This window comes from Microtus oregoni, unplaced genomic scaffold, assembly GCF_018167655.1.
Source record: "Microtus oregoni isolate MIOR12 unplaced genomic scaffold, Mior012 000000F_ref0000247, whole genome shotgun sequence".
In the NCBI taxonomy this organism is placed as follows: domain Eukaryota; kingdom Metazoa; phylum Chordata; class Mammalia; order Rodentia; family Cricetidae; genus Microtus; species Microtus oregoni.
In genome coordinates, this window is record NW_024543059.1 from 95,166,969 (window position 1) to 95,182,225 (window position 15,257).

The following is a 15,257-nucleotide window of genomic DNA, read 5'->3' on the forward strand; positions in this document are numbered from 1 at the left end:
CTAGAGCCGGGGACAGAGCGTTAGCTGAAGCAGGGCAAGCAGGCATGATCTGGCCTTAGCCAGGTGGGTGACTCACAGCCTGCCACCTGCCTTCCTGATCTTTGTGTTCCAAATATCCAGTGTTCACCAGCCTTCAGCTATTCTTTCCCTTTGCTTCCCTGGTAGGCTTTATGAATCTACATCAACGTACATTCTGAAAGTCTAGCCTCATTCTGCTGTCTGCTGAGGTCCTGAGGTTGGCGAAGGCTGGCTCCTGTTTCATCAGGGACAGAGAGAACATAAGGTTAAAGAGGAGTTAGACACAGGACATCAAATTAAGACTTTATCTTTGGCCTCATCCGAAAGACTGAAGACAGACACTCAAGGAAAAGTTCAAACACCAGTTCCATGCTTATTCAAATCACCATCACAACTCAATTACCTCAAACATCATTTAAGTCAGTGATGTTCCAGGGTCCACACTTTAGCAAGCAATAGGACCATTAGGATAGTTACTGCTGCCTAGGGATTTTTGGAACCCAAGTCTGAGGTCCAAGAGTTTTCTCATGTTCCAGCACAATGGCCAATGGTGGTGGCCTTCCGTGCTTAGATTTCTGCTAAACTCTGGCCATGTATCTTGGGCAGCACCCATCCAGCACTCATTCCTGCCACTGTTCCCACTTCTGGGGAGAACCTGAGGTAAGTTCCTCATGTTGTGAGTGATGGCACAGACCTGCTTGATGCTATAGCAAGCCCTGATCAGAGCATAACACTTCCCCCACCCCCAGCCCCGCCAGCACACCTTGTCTGCTGGACTTGTCTGTCATTTCTGTGCGTCCTTTTTGGACCTTTCTCATTCCTCCAGTGTTTTTGATCAGTAGTTTATTTCCCCAAAGCAGTAATGTGTTCTCACTGCATAAAATATGCTCACCAAGCAGAGACACAAAAAGAACTACACAAAGCATCCATTGCTCCACCACCTAAGAGACCATCGTCAATGCTGCTTCCTTCCAGTCTTACTGCTTCCTAAACATCATAGAGGCGAAGGGGTACAGTTTTGTCTCCTTCTCCTTTCCACACCACCATGGAAGCATCATAAGCATTACTTTCCAAGGCCGCCTCTAATTTTGCTTGTACAAATAACATCACTAACAACAACAGTGTTCCTGAGCTAGCAGTGGTTCCTCAGGAGAGATCCAAGAAGCGACTCCCCCGGGTGCCATGCCCCTCTGCAGTCTCTGAATAAGATTATTCAGCTTCACTCTTACCAGCATTGGGTGCTTGTGAAAACAAATCAAAGTTGAAATTGTTGTTATTTATAAGACAAACATAGCTGTTTAGTTGTTTGAGTTTTAATTCTGACTGATAAGATTGAAGGTAGTTCATCTCCTGGGAAGCCAGGGCTATTTCTTCTCGAGTGAACGGTCATGCACTTCTAGCTCTTTTATTGTGCCTTTGGGGTTTTATTGTTGATTTGCATTCACTATGTGCTAAAGATATCAGCCATTTTCCCAGTATTTGGTGTAAGTGTATTTTCCCAGCTGATTTTGAAAACCTAAGGTTTTTCAGAAGTTTCCCAGGCGGCCATATTGATTTGTTTAGATGACCCTTTTACTTGGTTGGAATGAGATGTGATTTTCATCACTATCATTCTGCTTTTAGAACCTCTCATTCCTTGTGAGCTATGATTCCTTTGAGAATCTGCTGCCAGGGAACTGGGCTCCTAGGTCGGGGATCTGGATCTGCTCTCCTCCACACGTTCCCCTTCGCCGGCACACAGTCCCGCTACCTGACACAGACACAAGGAGACACTCCAGGCCTTCCCATGGGGTCAGGGCTTTTCCTCTCTCTGTTGTTAATGCTCGGGTCAGAAGGTCACTTGGAAGTATTTATTACGTTGATGAATTCATAGCCTCTGGAAGGTTTCCAAGGCGGAAGAGTTCATTCAGGGTTTTCACGGGACAGTGTCACCTCAGATCGGAATCCTTAGTTATGAGTGACGTGAACTTCCGAGAATAGCAATAACGGACAGCCTGACAACAGCTCATGGTCAGGATGCTTTAAATATGCTAACCATTGGTCTGCGCATGACAGCTTGAACTTCTGGAGTGAGTGAAAGCTGAAGCTGGCTGTAGGAAAAGCCCAAGAGAAAGGAGATGGCAGAAGGTGCTGGCCTGAAGGAGGAGCCCAGCAAGCACCCCACATTCTGCGACCCTGCACTTAATCCTGGACTTTTGGCAGGTTCACTCTGAAGAACTTATCTTGCCTAGATGTCACAGTTATTACGAGGGACCCACAATGCCAGGACACCAAACAGGCAGAATTTTGTTTGTTTATTTGTTTCCTTTTTGTTGTTTTGTTTTGAGGTTTCGATGTGTAGCCCTGGCTGTCTTGGATCTCACTCTCTAGATCAGACTGGCCTTAAACTCAGAGGTTTGTCTGCCTCTGCCCACTGAGTGCTGCAATTAAAGGAGTGTACCACCACCTTTGGGCAGGCAGAGATTTTATTAAATTAAATTGATTAGTTTATTTTGAGATAGGATCTCGGATAGCTCAGGCTGGCCTCACACTTACAATGTAGCCTAGGATGACCTTAAACTTCTGATCCTCTGCTCTCACCTCCCAAGTGCTATCCCAGGGGGTTTATACAGCACTTGGGAACAAATCCAGGACTCTGCATGTGAGGCAAGCATTTTATTAATTGTGCTACATTCCCAGCTCCTAGACATGAGTCTAATACCTGCCTACCTTGCTAGTTAAGCATTGGGGTTTCTTTTCTTTTTAAAATTTATTTATTATGTACACAACATTCTGCCTGCATGTATGACCACATGCCAGAAGACGGCGTCAGATCTCATCACAGATGGTTGTGATCCACAATATGGTTGCTGGGAATTGAACTCAGGACCTCTGGAAGAGCAGCAGGTGCTCTTAATCACTGAGCCATCTCTCCAGCCCCAAGCATTGGGGTTTCTAAGGCCAGTGAAGGAAGGAGACAGATAACAGTGGTAGCAACAATGACCTTGAACCCATCTAGAACGTCTGTGCATGATCTTCTGTGCACTTTCACTATCACGAGGCGCCTACTATTATTACACCCATTGTATACCCGAGGACTTCCAGGCTAAGAGAGGCAGAGACTCTAAATGGATATCCATCGCAGCCACTTTCCTCTGCTTTTCTCTGGTAAGAAATGCTGGCTTTATTCAGTACCCTCTCTCCTCTGTTCTGAGACCTCAGGAGGACTGTCCAGGACTGAGCAGAGAAGAAGAAATGGATCCCTAGAGAACCTAGTAGGAGAAAACTTTGAGTCACTTTTTCTGGAACCCGGCACAGAAGACAAGTAAGAAGAGATTAATGGCTCTAGGCTGTCCTGTTCTGTTTCCCCCCACTGATACACTTGGGACTGGCTGCAGATTTCTGAAGGCACAGGAGGGAAGGTGCAGGGGGCTTCCTTCTGCTCAGGGTCTCTGACAATAGTATTTCAGAGTTGCAGGATCACCCCTTGGTCCAAGCAGCCTATCACAGGGCATGTTGGTAGTGGGAAGCCTCTTTCCCAGAGTTCAAGCTCCATCTACACTGGTTTGGCTCCCAGAGGTAGCAGCAGGATGTGATGAAAATTTGGTTCTTCACACCCAGGGCTTCACAGCCACACTCTCCCTAAGGTTTACAAACAGAGGCAGGACCCAGTCTTCACTTCTGCCCACCTGTGGCTGTCTTAGAATAACTGTCTAATGCCCCCAAGTTTCTGCCTTTGTTTTTGGCTTGCTACTCCTCTTGTTTGAATGGATGAAAAAAGTGTGTTTAGATTATTCAGCTCCATCTGTCAATAGTCACCAATATGAACTGCCTGTCCTACAGAGGCCAGCTCCCTCACTGTCCCCTTAGAAAACAAATGCCATCTGTGAGCTCAGGCATTGCCAGCTGCTGCCACAACGATCCCCTCTGGCTGAAGGCTGCTGGGTATTTTGATGGAGAAGGCCCAGTACTCCCCTGAGCCAGGAAGAACCATTCAGAGCAGGCCTGTTTTCAGTGTTCCTTCAGTGAGCTCAGGGCCTGCTATGAACCACAAGCCCAGGATCTTAGTCTGTTTGGTGTTGCTGTAATAGAACCCCATAGTGTGAGCCACACACAAAGCAAAGGACTCTGTTTCTTATAGTTTTAGGGACTGGGCAGTCCAATGTCAAGGTGCTAACATCTGCTGAGAACCATGTTGCTTTGTCATACATGACACAGGGAAGCACATGGTGGGGCAGAGCTGGCTTGAGCCGGTCGTCTTGTCGTCCACCATCATCATTGATGTCTTTATTGTCTTCTTCTTCATATAATTTTTTACTGAATGTTTGGAAATTTCATATCATGCACCCCAATCCCACTCATTTCCCAGTCCTTACATAACCACCCTCTACCCTTGTAACCCCCCCACAAAGAAAATAAAAAATAAAAATTAGAAAAGAAGAAAAACAAACCAATCAACAAACAAAAACCCAAAACACCATCTCACCAACCCCTCTATCAGCCAAAGCCTACTGTGCATGTACCATTCAGCTCCTCATCCTTCCTGCCTCTCCATCACAGCCTACTGTGCATGTACCATTCAACGCCTCCATCCTTCCTGCCTCTCCATCACACATTTCTTAGTTGTAGTGGAACTGGAAGTTGCAGTGTGTCACACATTATACCCTTTAGCCCAAACAGCTTTACTTGCAAATGTTCATTGCAATGAGTTGTTAGTCTGGTCCAAGGCCTTTTGCTCCTACTACACCATCAATACTGGGCCCTCATAGAGACTCTCAGGTATCCTGCTGTTACCCTGAGTCATGGAGATCCTGCAGCAATGTATTTGCAGGCCCAGCCTCTTTACATGCTCCAGCAGTTCATAGACGGGGAAGATGTTGGGCGGGGCTAACTCAAAGCCCTGGATCTGAGCCTGGAAGGTAGCTGAGTTGGTCAGCTCACCAGCTCTCCTGCACCCATGCCATCAAGGTTGTCTTCTTATAAAGCCACTGATGCTGTCATAGGGGCCCCACCCTTATGATACTACTTAACCCCAATTACCTACCAAGGCCTCAGTTTCAAATATCATCAACATGAATTTTGGGGTTAAGTTTTCAGTGCATGAAATTTGGGGAAGATACATTCAATCCAAGGTGTGGAGAGGGCCCAGCTACCAGCCCTGCTTGGCTCACTGCCTCTTGTCTAGACAGGTAATCTTGCTCTTTGTTGTCATTTATTGGCCACCAGAGGTACTGGACTCTGCTGGACTTTTGCTCTAAGCAAACAAGGCACCTAGAGTCAAGTCACTACCTTCTCTATGCGTTCAAGTCTCATGATGCCCACAATCCTCTGGGGTCTGGCTGACTCCAAGCTTAGACCCCCATTGACCCCAAGGAGAGGTAGGTTGGCTGGGCAGAGGTACTTTCCGAACCCTGGCTTTGTTTCTCTTCTTTTCTCATTGAACCCATTTGGTTGAGGACTTAGCATTCATTCTATAATCACTCCAGAACCCAGGGGTGCAAAGATAATTCTACCAGTTTTCTGCTGTCATGTATGCGGCTTCACGGAGTCAAAAGAGAAAGTTCTGAGAGTAAATGGTTGCAGTACATTGTTCTGAGACTTCATGTGACATCACCTAAATTCTACAAGGACTGACTGTAGACTGAACATGGTGACATATCCACTTGGGAGGTGAGGGCAGGAGGATCACGAGTTCTAGGTCACTGTGGCTAGGTAGGGAGTTCAAGGCTAACCAAGACTACATGAAAGCCTGCCTCAAAACCCAAATAAAACAAGAGACAGAAATGAAGCAAGAAGATAAGATGATGTCTGATTATCTCACGATGTGTGGCCGAGAGAAAATCTAAAAGGAAATGGGCAGATACACGGCCAGATCTTGCAGAATGAGAAATAATCCTCTGAGCAAACAAGGCCCTTATGCTGCCACAATAGTGACGCATGAATGAATATTCCAGGCAGAGAGGACAGGCGGAGAAGTGAGCCAGCATCCTCTAGATGCAGAGGGCAGAGAAAGGGAGAGCTGGCCATGGCAGCAGGGGTGGCGTGGCAGGGGACCTCCTTGGTGAACTGTGGGCCATCGGTTCTAACGGCAGAGAGTTACTGGGTTATCAATAGCGGAAATGGAGAACTATCCTTAAAGATGGGAGATGATACCAACTCTGGTTTTAGACACACTGCAGTTCAGGGAGGGTGGCAGAAATGGGTGGCTAGATGTTGATGTCTTGGCTCCTGTGAGCACCTTCCCATCTCATTCTCCAGTCTATCTGCTACTTTCAGAGTCAGGTCCACATAACTCATTGACCCACAGAATATCTCCGGTGGCATGGCCTGCTCCTTCAAATAACTCACGTTTAATATGTTGTCATGTCCTCCCCTAAAGTGTGAAACCTATGGATGCTGCGGAAAACCACACCCATAGGGCTAGTCACCCCAAATGAATCAAACTCCCACAACATTCACCCCTTCAAACACCTCACATTTAATACATCATCATGTCCTCCCCAAACCATTTCTCCTCATGGGTATCCCATATCAGAGAACAACGAGAAGTTCGGTATCATCTTTGATATTCCCACAGTGACATTGGCTATTAACTCAATGTGGCTCCTATTTACCACTGCTCTCCACTACTCTCTCTTCCCCGCCCTTTCCCTAGTCACCATGGTCTTTTCCATGTGACAACTGCCTTAGCCCTATTCCTCCAGGTCTGACTGTACTCTGGTTCACTCTTCCATGTCACAGGGAGTCTATCTATATCTCTATATTACCCAATTCCTCATTGGCCTGCAAGTTCCACAAAAACAGAAACCACCTATGCCCACTGTCCTCCCCATGGCTTAGGATCTGAGGATCTCAATAAATATCAGTTGAGCAGACAAATGGCTCTAAACACGCAAGCCCAAGCCCATCATTTCCTGACTAAGCCTTTTCTCTGCTTCCCCTTGAAGGTCAAAGCTGGTTTCTTGGTGCAGCATTGAAGATTTACCCAACTCTGACCCCAGGGCAATTCTTTGGCCTCTGGTATTCATTCATTCCTCTCGCTTGGCTTATATGTTAGCTCAAACCTCCTTGCAGTTCCCAAAGCAAGGAGGTCAACCGTGGCTAAAGTATGATTTTTAGATTTCTGGGGATTCCAGGGCTCCCTAACTGGGTCCATAAACATAAGTAAAAGATTCATTCAAGATGCAAGAAAGTCAATAGATTTTAAAATAAATGATATGAAAAGTATTGGGCTAGGCAGTGGCGGCATATGCCTTTGATCCTAGCACTTGGGAGGCAGAGGCAGGCAGATCTTGGAGTTTGAGGCCAGCCTGGTCTACAGAGCGAGTTCCAGGACAACCAAAAGAAGAAGGGGAGGAGGAGGCAGAAGAGGAGGCAGAAGAGGAGGAGGAAGAGGAGAAGGAGGTAGAAGAGGAGGAGGGGGAAGAAGAGGAGGAGAAGGATACAGTGTGATTTCACAGTAGTGCTAACCCTACACTTTGCATCTCGGTGTGGTATTGAAAGAGAGTGGCCAGCACTACCTAACAAGGCTGGTAAAACACTAGTGGCTTTCCAATCACATATCTACGTGACGGGACTAAAAGACTCAAGTGAGACAAACAAGAGAGCCCTTCACTGCATGACTGTAAAGAGAGGTGCCTCCTCCATAGTGGGTCCTGGGAACCTTGGCTGCCCAATTCTAGGTTGGACTCTGCTGTCTGAAACTGTGCTTATTTCGTCTGTTTCAACCCAAAGCACAGATAATAAAAGCCAAAATGCAGATGTGGAATCCAGTTGTCTTCTATTGAATAAGAGATGAAAGAGATTTTTTTAAAATGTGAAACAATGCTATTCTTATTTTTTTATGGTTTGGGGAACACAGTCACATGTATCTTAAAGTGTATATGTGTCTTAAATTTTACTTTATCTATTTTGAGTCAAGGTCTTACTCTAGGAGACCCACTTGGGGAGTTGTCAAAATATAAAGACTCCCCAAGTCCAATGTATCCCAGAAATCCCAATTTATAAGACCAAGGCAATGGAATTCTCATGGCCAACACTGGGATTTCTGAGACTGTTAAGTAAGAGGCTGCAATCTTCTGAACACACAGTTATCCCCTTCCTGGCCTATGGGGATAGATCAGAGGGTTCGAACTCCAGCACTCAAACAATGCATGGAGTAGCGTGTGCTTGCATTGCCAGCAGTGAAGAGTGGGAGGTAGACAAGCTGTCTTTGGGGCTTCCCAGCCATTCCATCTCACCTAACTGGTGAGCCCACACCTTAGTGAAAGACCAGTGGGCTCTGGCCTCTTCCTCATGCCTGTGCACACATGTGCATACACATACCTCCTGACACACACACACATCTACACAACAACAAGAATGTCTACTTTATATGCCTAGAATAGGGCACAGAGTTGTGCCCAACTCCATGGATGGGCACAGAGAGCTGGGAGGAGACTTCCTAATCGCACCTTTTGCTGTGGCAGTGTTAGGGATTAAACCCGAGACCTCCTTACTGTAGGGAAGAGCTCTACCTGAGCTCCTCTCCAGGTCTCCCAGCACCACCCTAACTGGACTTTTCTTTCCATTCAGTCGTCATCCTGATCCCTGCATTGCTGGCCTGGATCTTCTATGGAAACATTCAGAAAACTGAAGACATAGAGTCTGCAAGTTCTACCAGAAGGCCGGACAAGAAACTTTCCCAAGCAGAGGTACAGAACTCCAGCCATGAGCCAGATCAACATAGGCACCAGAGGGCAGAGTTTTAAACAAGCCTGGACTATCCCATGACAGTGTGGGCCTGATCTGGCAACTTTTCTTTTGTCCCTTTCTGGATACTAATTACCAGAACTTTCAAAGGAGGATTTTGTCAACCCAAGTCATCCTTAAAGATATTTTTTTTTAATTTTATTTGTGTGTGTGTGAGTGCTTTACCTACATGTATGTCTATATCTCATGTGTGCCTGGCGTCCACTGCAGACAGAAGAGGGTGTTGGATCCCCAGGACTGGAGTTATAAATGGTTGTATGCAATCACATGGGTTCTGGGAATCAAACTTGGGTCCTTTGCAAGGACAACAAGTACTCTTAACTTGTGAGCCATATCTCAAACCCTCAGGTCATCTTTGATAACCATCAGTGTACTTATCCAATCGTTTCTATTATTAATATAATCTACTCAAGTATTTCTTCATTCTCTCCATTCTTTTCCTCTGTCCTGGAAAGATCACCACCCACAGTTCCCCCACATGAGTAGACAGCTGGAACTATTTCCAAGGCCAGGGAAGAGCAATGGAGGGGGCATCTTACTAAACACCCAGCTCCATTCCAGATGGAGTATGTCTACATCCCCCCAGAATGCAATGGCAGAGTGATCGATTTGGTACTGGGGATAACGAGGCCGAAGGGAGGCGTAGCTCTAATGGAATAAATATATCTTTGGTAAATCTTCCCACCAAGATGCCTTTATAACTAGAGACAGGCACTCAGTTCCCCATGGTCACAGGCTTCTGTATTTCCAAGGGAGCCATCTCTCCTCCCTCCTCTGGCTTACCACCAGCAAGCGGGTATCCTCTTGGGCCTGGGAGGTAATTAAAGCTTCAGGGGCAGGTGGGAGGCAAGTAGGGAGGGAGCCAGGAAGACAGTAGGACCATACATTGGCAGTATTGCCATGCTGGCCTTGGTCCCTGATTCCCAGTGACAGCCTAGCAGCCACATTCACTTGTTTTTATGGAGATGGAGAAGAGCTGGAGGCTTTGCTTTTTGCCAGCTTTGACACCTCTCTGCTTTGCACATTAACAGGCTCACCGCTTGACACCATGTCTAATCCATCCACTGCTCTGCAGAGGTGTCAAGCAAACTTGCTGGAGATACTAAGGGCCCAATTATAGTGCCCAGCTTACACTTGGATCTTGACAGATGCTGGAAGCTTTTTAAGACTGTGGGATGATTAGTGCAGACCTTTCCCTGGCTTGCAAGCAGCCTGGCACCCTTGTACCTGTTTTGTCAGCAACCAGTGTATCTTTAATGAATGGCCTTTCCTGACGTGGCCCATGGGGCAGGCGAAGGCTTAGTGATAAGGAAGCTGATGGCCAGGAAGGAGAGGTGGCTTGCTCGAAATTATACTTCAAGCTGGTAACAAGGTTTGCTTCTGTAGGAATCAAGCTCAAAATAAGAAATCTAGGCAGGTCAGAGCAAGAACAGCAAGCCAGTCTGAATTTGTTGGATGAGTAGAAGAACAAATTAAGGGGGACGCTGTCCAAGTCACAGCGGTGCTGAGTTCTGGCACAATTACTCCGCCTTCTGCTGTTTGTACACGAAGGCCAAGAAGTCTAAAATAGGGTCTCTTAATATCACTTCTTTTCTTAGTTTCTTTCTTTTCGTTTTATTTTATTCTATGTGGACGAGTGTTTTGCCCACATGTATGTCAATGCATCACATGTGTGCTTGGTGCCCGAGGAGGCTTAACGAGGGTCTTTGATCCCCTGGGCCTGCAGTTACATGTTTTGAGCTGCCATATGGGTGCTGGGACAGGAACCCAGGTCCTACTGGAAGAGCAGTCAGAGCTCTTAACAGCTGAACCATCTCTCCAGCCTCCCTTTCTTGAGCTCTTAACTGGGGTGTATCTCCCCAAAGACAGAGCTAATGTGCGATACGCAGGTTGTATTAAGGAAGGATGACAGTGGTCAGCAGTGATTGACAGTTGTCAGATAGAATCAAATCATCTGAGCAAACAGATTGAAAAAGAAGGTACCACAAGAAGTGGCGCTGAACCGGTACTGTTCTGGGAGAGAGCTGAATTGTCCAGGGTTGGGATGGACAATTGCTGGGGGCAGAAAGTTCAGTTATCCATCCAGGTATGGATGTGCACTTGGTACACTAAGAAGCAGGGCTTTTAACATGGCCACTGAGATGCACCCATATGCCTACCCTGTGGATTTGGATGGGATCAGACAAAGGATTTGACCCACAGAAAGGGTTAGGTCTCGACACCCATCTCTCCCCCTGCTCTTGTGATCAGCTTAAAGTTGGGAAAGAGGATATAGGGAATGAAAGTAGCTACGGATGCCCACTGGAATTATTGTTTCTCTTTTTAAACAAAATATGTAATTTACTAAGAAAGAATTTTATTTATTAGTTCTTTTTTTAAAATACCAATCCAAATTCCCACTCAGTCCCCCCCTCCCATTCCCTCCACAAACCCTCCCACTCCATCTCCCTCTGCTCCTAAGAGAGGGTAAGGCACTTTGCTTTGTGAAAAGTCCAAGGCTCTCCCTACTATATCTAGGCTGAGCAAGGTATACATCCAAAGAGAATAGGATCCCAAAAAGCCAGGACATGCAGCAGATAAAAATCCCAGTGCCACTGCCAGTGGCCCCTCAGTCTGCCCCAGCCACACAACAGTCAGCCACATTCAGAGGGACTAGTTTGGTCCTGTGCTTGTTCCTTCTCAGTCCAGCTGGAGTTGGTAAGCTCCTGTTAGCTCAGGTAAACTGTTTCAGTGGATGAACCCTTCGTGGTCTTGACCTCTTTGCTCATATTTTCATTCCTTCTACTCTTCAACTGAACCTTGGGAGCTCAGTTCAGTGCTCCGATGTGGGTCTCTGTCTCTGTTTCCATCTGTTGTTGGACAATGGTTCTATGGTGATATTTAAGATAATCATCATTCTGACTACAGGGCAAGGCCAGTTCGGGCACCCTCTCCTCTATTGCTTAGGGTCTTAGCTGGGGTCATCCTTGTGGATTCCTGGAAATTTTTCTAGAGCCAGGTTTAAGAAACCATTTTAATACTTATTTAAGCAAGGCATGAGGGGTGGAGAGGTACTCAGGAAAAGGACAGTACACACCCAAAACAGACATGAAAGCTTCCCATGAGAGAGGGCCACTGGGGTTTAAACTGCCGTTCTATAATGGGAAGAGGTTTTTAAACATGAAAGCAGAAGCCACGTCTGAACTGGGACTCACACTTCTATTTTCTTTCATTCAGACTCATATTTATTTAAGAAAAAAAGCCCGCAAACCCCAGACTCAAACACTGGAAGCTTCTGGATTTCTCCCAGTTGTGCGTGTCTGTATTAGTCCTTTCTGATTAAACTATAATCCCGACTCTCTGCATGCTCTACTTACAGAACGTGAACCTATATCATGCAAGGTCTAGAAAGAAACCTTGAGACCTCCCAGTTCCATTCTCCATCCAAGGAGGAGCTCCCCGACAGCAACCGCAGCAGCAGGCATCTCTCTCTGAACCCCGCAACAATAAAGAGACCAGGTAATTACTTTTCCATGCAACCAGCATATTAGAGACACCAACTGAGAATCGGCTTTAGCACTGAGCTCAAACAACCTTTTTAAAATTCGTGTATCTGGGTTCTAACTTTAACAGTTTCCTGAAGATATCCAGAGGAGTTTTGTAGGAAGCCCCGAGCCCCGAATGAACGTGTGTTACTGACATGGGCTCAGTCATATCACGGACCATAGCCCCAGACCCATGAGAAAGTGGTGAAGCCCCTTCCTCGCCCCAGAGTGAGGCTCAGTGGAATGGCAAAGCATTTCTCTGCTTCTCACGCGGATACTGTGCATAGACGATGTTCACCATGGACCCACTCCTCTCTATGTTTCTGGCGTGAAGACTGCTGCTCCCTTACAGACTGCTCCTACTAAGATTAGCTAAAACTGCCTCCTTGTTCAGCTGTGTAGAACAGCCCTGACTCTTTGTTTATTTGTGTATAATGCCTCACCTCCTTGTTTACCTATATACAATAACCCTGTATGTAGTAAACATCTTGAGCTTCCAGGATGCTGTGGTTCCTCCAATAGAAAACTCACTCTACCTGATCCCGACTTCTGTATGCCCATGTGTTTGTCTTTTCTTCATTCCCTCCCCACCCCGTCAGGTGTGTCCCTAGAGCTGTGCAAAAATGCAGCCGAGTTTTATTGTGTCTTTTCTATGGCAACCCTGCATGTGTGTAATGACTCTCCCCTTTCTCAGCAGGATACAGTCTAGGCTTCAAGTAACCAGTTGACACATCCTTGGAGATTCTTCAGACTGCCAATATCCTTCTTAAAATTGGGGGCTCTAATTCTGAGTACAGATCAACCAAGCTATTTGTATTTACTGGGTTCAGGCCAAACTGGAAAGACAGGCAGTACTCTGGGTATTTGAGGCTCAAAGGATGCTTGGTTCGTGTAAGAGTCAAGCTCAAAGCTGTTTCTCTAAGGGACTCAAGGCTAATCATCCTCCAGCACATGAGGTCATGACAACAGGGCAGGAACTAGAAGGGAAAGGGACCACACCTAATGAGGGTTGAACTTCTGACCTGGAAACAGTTTCTGATCTCTCTGCTGGCTTCTGCTGGGAGCCTCTGCTGTGTGGAATGCTTGTGTGTGTGTGTGTGTGTGTGTGTGTGTGTGTGTGTGAGTGGGTGAGGGATCCATTTTAGTTACTGTTGATTTCACCAACAAACACTCAGAAAACCAGTGTCTGTGTCATTTTATGTAAATCCAGACCCATCTGTCACTGTCTATTGTAACTCCAGACTGTAAAATTTTGAATACATAGCTGTTAGTTTTTTCTCCTAGGCATGTGGCTCCATCCGTTAGAAGTCTCTGGGGACTGGAGATTTTAGCATAACATGGGAACTTTAAGCTCCGAATGATGTTGAGGTTCATATTCATCATCAGGATACATAACAGAGACTTTGTCTCATCCAAGACCCATGAAAGATGAGCAAGAGTCCTGAAGGAGTACCTCGCTGCTCTCCCTCTGCCATGCCCCAGCCATCTTGCCGCCTCTGGGACTGTGCAGCCATCTTGGATCCTTTGCCTTCTCAAGGCTCCCTACCTCCCTGACCATAGGGTAGTTTTGTAACTACCAGCCCGGTTTCCCTCTTCCTCAATCATCCCGTTCTTCTGGCTCTTTTCACCCAGAATCTCAGCAGTCGGCAAGAGTTTGATGTCAAGTGCTTCTGGAAGGCGATGGATTGCCATTCCCTGCCTTCCTTCTGTAGACCTGAACTCTATTTTAGTCTGTGTTTTCATCTGGGAGAATGGGATTTTCTTCTCTGAGCTCCAGAAGCTTCCAAGGGGAGTGACCATGTCACCTACAGACCAACGGATTGGGCTTCTCAGAAGCTCACGGTTTCTCATTGCTACTAACTAGCCAGGCAGATTACAACAGCCGCGATCACGGAGCACGTTTCCAGAGTGCTGGCCTTCGTGGACATGATCCTCCAACAACCCTGGGAGGGTGAATTTACAGATGGGATGAACCTAGGTAAAATTTCCAACATCCTACCCTTGTTTTCAAGAATTGTCTCCTCTCCACCGTCCAGTCACACTTCTCTTGGAATCATTCTTCATCCTTAAAGAAAAGCCCGTGTCCTTGACTTGCCCTGGATTGCGTTGAAGTTTAAAAAGGCTCCCCCAAATGTTGCACTGTCTCCCCACCATCCTGCCCTGGCACAGAGTTAATGTCTGGTTTTAGTAACGGCATGTTTGTTCATCTTAGCTGTCTTTATTCAGCTCACTTCCCCATTTCTCACATCCACCCTCTAGGCACTCTGCAGAAACTGACCAGAAAGTATCCTTGTATGTTTCTGAGGATATTATAGTTTGAGTAGGAAGTGCCTCCCTCAGGCTCATCTGCTGAAGGAGACATCAGGACGTGGGGCCCAGCTGGAGGTAGTAAGTCACTGGATGCATGTCTTTGGAAGGCAAATCTTTCCTGAGGTTCCTTGCTTTGACTCCATTTCCTGTCTGCCACTAGATCGTCTGCTTTGCTCTACCACACACAATGATGCTCAGCTTCACCTCAGGCCAATAGCAATGAAGTCAGTCAAGCATAGATGGAAACCTCTGAAACTGTGAGCCAAGATGAATAATTCTTCCCTAAAGCGTGTATGTCTGGTACTTTGTCACGGCAAGCAAAGGTCTAGACAGGCTTATGTCCAGGGACGTACTCAGGGTGTCTCTAAATAACCAAGAATGTCACTTTTCATCTGCTGACTCCTGCTAGGCCCTTTGAAGTGGTACCTCCCTCAGTCAATTCTTCAGGGTGAAGATTTTGAGTTTTCAGCATTCTCTCTGAGATACTAACCACCCCTTGAGATGATGCTTGCTCCAAAGAATAAGATGCAGGCCCTCCCCTGCCTTGGTCAGACCTCTGCTATGTGTAGAGAGAGACCTACTTACTGAGCAGTTGTTTCAGGCCAGGGTCTTGCTCTACCTGATGGGATAGTTCTATCTCTAGCCTAGTCTGCAGATGAGGGAATGGCCACCAAA

General features: G+C 46.5%; 1 protein-coding gene across 3 annotated transcripts in view; it reads right to left on the minus strand.

The window, feature by feature from the left end:
• LOC121447416 (potassium voltage-gated channel subfamily D member 3) overlaps positions 1 to 15,257 on the minus strand; it is a 223,455-nt gene that overhangs the window by 50,259 nt on the left and 157,939 nt on the right. The gene's annotated exons all lie outside the window — the stretch shown is intronic.